This window comes from Oncorhynchus masou, unplaced genomic scaffold (assembly GCF_036934945.1).
Source record: "Oncorhynchus masou masou isolate Uvic2021 unplaced genomic scaffold, UVic_Omas_1.1 unplaced_scaffold_12849, whole genome shotgun sequence".
Lineage (NCBI taxonomy): Eukaryota > Metazoa > Chordata > Actinopteri > Salmoniformes > Salmonidae > Oncorhynchus > Oncorhynchus masou.
In genome coordinates, this window is record NW_027002692.1 from 77 (window position 1) to 5,868 (window position 5,792).

Consider the following 5,792-nt stretch of genomic DNA (forward strand, 5'->3'; position numbering starts at 1 on the left):
TCCCAATTACAGCCGGATGTGTGCAGCCCTTATGGGACTCCCAATTACAGCCGGATGTGATGCAGCCCTTATGGGACTCCCAATTACAGCCGGATGTGATGCAGCCCTTATGGGACTCCCAATTACAGCCGGATGTGTGCAGCCCTTATGGGACTCCCAATTACAGCCGGATGTGTGCAGCCCTTATGGGACTCCCAATTACAGCCGGATGTGATGCAGCCTGGATTTGAGCCAGATACTGCAGTGATGCCTCTTGCACTGTCTTAGACCACTGCGCCACTCTGGATGTAACATCTAACAGTACGGTTAGGCTAAGTATTGTATAACTAATTGGATAAATGTGAAAATTACAGGGCTCCTGAGTGGTGCAGGGTCTAAGGCATTGCATCTCAGTGAATGAGGCGTCACTACAGTCCCTGGTTCGAATCCAGGTTGTATCACATCTGGCAGTGATTGGGAGTCCGTCATTGTAAATAAGAATTTGTTCTTAACTGGCTTGTCTGTTTAAATATATGTATATTATTTTAAGCAAATAACTTGTTCTCAGTCTTTGACACTAGATGGCACTGTTAAGCATATAATCTTCAAAACAACATTGTTTTTATGTGGGAAGTCAATAAATGTTTCCCCGCAAATGTGTATTCATGACACATATAGAAACTAGGCCTTGGAGAACTGAGATTGGACTCTGAGATGAGAGACTACCTTGATAAGGAACTTCACACACTTACATGGATAATGGCACTGTTTCAGTCACAAGGGTTGTCAATACTTCTGTTGATCATCAGAACACAGTTTGCTGGTGAGTAGAGTCATTTTTGATTAAATTGCACTTGATTTAATTGTCTGAAAGTAATTTTAGAGCAGTATGCATATTTAATTAGTTATTTAATTTAGTTAAAATGCTAATTTGATCCATTTTTTCCATAATTTCCCAGGTGCTGAGTCTTGTTCTCATGTAGATGCGCCACAATTCATCACAGCTACTCAGGAAGAGGTAGTTGTCCTCCCCTGTTTCATATCAATCCACAAAGATTCAGCAACCAGAGTGAAATGGATAAAACGTTCACCTAAACATGAGGACATCTTGGTGTGGCCTGATGATCCATCTGTGGCCCATAAATCAGAACGTGTGGCCTTCGAGTCGGGAGCGGATGTTGTGGCGGCTGGAAACCTGTCCCTGTCTCTAAGAGATGTAAGGAAATCTGACGAAGGGCTTTATAGTTGCAAGGTCTGGTTGGGATGGAGTTGTGTCCATGTGAAAAACATCACTCTAAAAGTGAAAGGTAAAATGATATATTCCATTTCTTTCTATGTAAGTGTCAAATAAAAATAGAGTCAACCTTGTTTGATAAGCCTCTCCTCTCCTCCAAAGAATGCCAAAATTCTACATTCAGTTATGGCAGCACCTGAACGGGATAGCTACCCTGCCTTGCCATGTTGACCATGACAACAGGAAATCCCAAATATCATCAGTGACCTGGGCAGCGATGACTGGGAGACAGTGAGATCCAAATACTTCAATATGTCAGATGTCTCCCAACCAAACAGTCCTAGGAAAAAGAGTGAGCTTTGGAGGGAATCTCAGTTCAGGAGATGCATCTTTGTCTCTCTCCATGGTGGAGTACAGTCACAGCCGATGGTACAGATGTAGGTTGCAGATGGGACAAAATGAACGCTGCTTTGAGGTCAAGCTGCAGGTTAAAGGTGAGTATGTGCTAGTATATTCTTATTCGGAATATACAGTACATTCGGAAAGTATTCAGACCCCTTGACTTTTTCCACATTTTTTTACGTTACAATCTTATTCTAAAATTGATCAAATTGTTTTGTTTCCTCATCAATCTACACACAATTCCCCATAATGACAAAGCGAAAACAGGTTTTTAGAATTTTTTGCAAATGTATAAAAAAAAACATAAACATAAATAGATGATTTACATAAGTATTCAGACCCTTTACTATGAGACCCAAAATTGAACTCATGTGTATCCTGTTTCCATTGATCCTCCTGGAGATGTTTCTACAACTTGATTGCAGTGTGGTAAATGAAATTGATTGTAGATGATTTGGAAAGCACCTGTCTATATAAAGTCCCCACAGTGGCGACCAGTCATTCATTTTTAATCCTTGTCTATGAAGAGAAATAATGAAGGGAAATTATAGATAAAATATATCAGTACTCATCGGCAATCGGAAATAAAGCATTACACAACAAGTTGGAAATCGCAAATTCAACAATGAGTGGTTTGGAAAGAATCAGTGGCTAACTGTAAGCATTGGAAAACAATCATTAGCCTGCTATTCAGTGGAGTGGCTGTGTGGTGCCAAGTCTAAGATTAATGGTCTCTTTTCCTAGTTTAAAATTATAAACGTTCAACATTGGCCATGCTGTCAATGAAGCATGATTAGTGCCGTGCTCAAAACAACTGTTAACTCGGAACTGCAAAATCTGTAGAAGACTCTGGGCAAACGAGCTATGACTGTGAAAATAAGTCCTGTCCACGATATGTCCACGAAGGACCGCTGGGCCACCTTCCTGTTCAGGTGAGCACAGCACAACAAGGTGAGTCCAAAAACGTATTGCATGCTGTTGCATAAATGATGTAATATGCCAGGGAGATATGTATAGTGTAGCGAAGAAATTAGTACACTGTATGTTGTGTAGTAAGCTGTTAGTAGCCCATGTGCCTCATACTAATAATTTGGCATATTTTCACCTCTTAATTTTGACTATTGTTCTGACTTGGTGGTGCACATGTAGCCTTTAAAATGTAATCATCTAATTTTGCAAGAACTTTCATTGTCTGCTTATATGCCCCCTTTATTTATCCTACGGTTCTGACTTGGTGTACAGGGAGATCACTGTAAGAATGTTCTGAATTCTGTCACTGTACATTTTAAAAGTGCTGAACAAATAGTTATATTGATCCTGTCCGTCCTAGCTCGCTCATGAATGTTTTAATCGAAATTCTGGATTGACTCTTATGCACTTGTCATCCCCTTAGGCCCTAGTTTGTACATATCAATTGTCAGTAGAAACCACAGTTGTTTAAGCAAGTCAGCCATATCAGCTATGTTTTTTAAAGGCAGTAAATGTGGCTGAATGAACTGTTTCGCTGCCAGACAAGGCTCTGCTGATAACCAGGTGTAGCCGTGGTAAGGTGTTGGGACTGCTTTTTGGACTCTGCTGTTGGGACAGCTTTATGTAGGCTGTTGGGACAGCTTTATGTAGGCCAGTTTGTGGGCACTGTTTGTCACTGGTATAGTACAATTAACATATTGTTTAGTGTTGTGTTGTGTCGTGGCTTTGCTGGCATGCAAAGGAATTGTCCGTAGAGCTCAGAGACAGGATTGTTTCGAGGCACAGATCTGGGGAAGGGTACCAAACCATTTCCGCAGCATTGAAGGTCCACAAGAACACAGTGGACTCCATCATTCTTAAATGGAATAAGTTTGGAACTACCAAGACTCTTCCTAGAGCTGGCCAAACTGAGCAAAAGTGGGAGAAGGACCTTGGTCAGGGAGGTGACAGCATCATGCTGTGGGGATGTTTTTCAGCGGCAGTGACTGGGAGACTAGTCAGGATCGAGCGAAAGCTGAACAGAGCAAAGTACAGAGAGATCCTTGTTGAAAGCCGGCTCCAGACCGCTCAGGACCTCAGACTGGGGTGAAGATTCACCTTCCAATATGACAACGACCCTAAGCACACAGCCAATAGAACACAGGAGTGGCTTCGGGACAAATCTCAGAATGTCCTTAGTGGCACAGCCAGAGCCCGGACTTGAACCCGTCGGAACATCTCTGGAGAAGCCTGAAAATAGCTGTGCAGCTACGCTGCCCATCAACCTGACAGCTTGAGGATCTGCAGAAGAATGGGAGAAACTCCCAATACCTTGGCTTGTTGCACAGCCATACCAAGACTCAAGGCTGTAGTTGCTGCCAAAGGTGCTTCCACAAAGTACTGAGTAAAGCGTCTGAATACTTGTAAATGATATTTCTGTTGTTTTTTAATGAATTTGCAAACATTTCTAAAAATGTTTTTGCTTTGTCCTAATGGGACAACTTGTGTGTAGATTGATGAGGGGAAAAACAATTTGATACATTTTAGAATAAGGCTGTAACGTAACAAAATGTGGGAAACGACAAGGGTTCTGTCAGGATTTGGCCAGAGGTTGTTCCGGGTTTTGGTCACTAGATGCCCCCATTGTGCTTTTTGACCTTATGTTTTTTCCCTTGTTCCCCATTATTATTTGCACCTGTGCCTCGTTTCCCCTGATTGTATTTAAACCCTTAGTTTCCCTCAGTTCTGTGCTCTGTGTTTGTATGTTAGCACCCAGCCCTAGTGTTCTGTGTATTCTTGTCGATTCCGGTGGATGCTCTTGTGGAATTCTGTTTTTGTTTTTGAGTATCTCTTGAGGCTTTTTTGTGCTATTCCTACCACCTTTTGGATTTGCCATTTTTGTATTTAAGGACTTCTCCTTTTTACTTTATTAAATACACCGTCTTAAGTACTGCTGTGTCTGCCTCATCTTCTGGGTTCTGCTGACTATTCGTGGCTCAGTTGGTTAAGTGACTGTTTCTCACTCCGGAGACCCAGGTTCGTAACCGGGTCCTGACAGGGTCTGAATACTTTCCGAATGCACTGTATATATATTTGTCAACCATTGCATTAGCAATTTGATGTTCTATAATGATCATTTTCTACCATTGAATCAGAACAGCAAGAGGAGAAACTGGTTGTTAGGACTTTCACCACAACTGAACTAACAAACCCTGGTAGGTGTACAATGTTTTTCTCTTATTTGTGTCTTTTATTTATTTAAAATAACAATTCTACTGAATATATTTGTGGACATATTTATCACCACTGGGTTTAGAGGACAAGAGACACACGACAGGCTTTACACTCAGTTCAATGAAATGAGACCATGAATGACTGTCATCATATTATATTGATGCTCTACTCAGCAGTTACTGCCAGGGGGAGTCCAGAAGAGTTGCGACTGCTACAGTTGGAACGGCTACTATAGTGGCTTCATCCATGTGTGTGATTGTCATAATGGCCCGCACGCTGGGATTGATCATTTGCACTCCAGGCAGCGCAGACACTCCAGGTATATACGGACACTGCTCTGGTTTATACTGACCTGGTAATGTAAGGCTAAATGTTTTGAAACACACAGTATTATTGCATTGTGAATCTGCCTCTCTCTCGTTCTCAGATGGAGATGAGTCTGACTGGAATACTTGTGACATGTATACACCCAGGTAAGCCTGTTGATTATGTCTCATCCTGAATGTGCTCAGAGGGCTCCTGTCAACCTAAATAACGTCTTCATCTTCTTTTCACAGCAATGGGACCCAATTGTCTCTATTCACTTGGTAAGAGTTTGGACCAGGACAACCTCGGCACTTGTGAGTTTTTTCCCACATTATTTTTGTAAAAAAATGTTTAATTCCAATTTTTATCTAATCCAGATCACAGTGAGATCCGTTACATCTGTCATTGAAAGGCAATGCTTCCAGTTCAGAGATAGCACTCATGGTAAAATGCATATGTCAGCTGAATCGGAGATAACCTTTAAACATCAAACATGCTAAAATGCGGATCTTTCGCGATCTGGATTGAATCTAGGTTCTGGTCACTGTCTGAGTCCAGGTTCAAATGTTTCCAACAACTTCAGTTCTGTAAACAATTAACATTTCATTACATGTATTTTTTATTTTTTTCAGTTCAATGGCAGTGAAAAGAATAATCATCTTTCAATCAACACACCATGTCTTACCGA

The 5,792-nt window shown here is 41.4% G+C and overlaps 1 long non-coding RNA gene across 1 annotated transcript; it reads left to right on the forward strand.

The window, feature by feature from the left end:
* The first annotated feature begins 1,551 nt into the window (after nucleotides 1-1,551).
* LOC135530186 (uncharacterized) lies at nucleotides 1,552-5,086 on the forward strand. The gene is made up of 3 exons (XR_010453818.1): nucleotides 1,552-1,707; nucleotides 4,720-4,779; nucleotides 4,972-5,086. It is a non-coding gene; the product is annotated as an uncharacterized LOC135530186 (long non-coding RNA).
* Nucleotides 5,087-5,792: the final 706 nt, after the last annotated feature.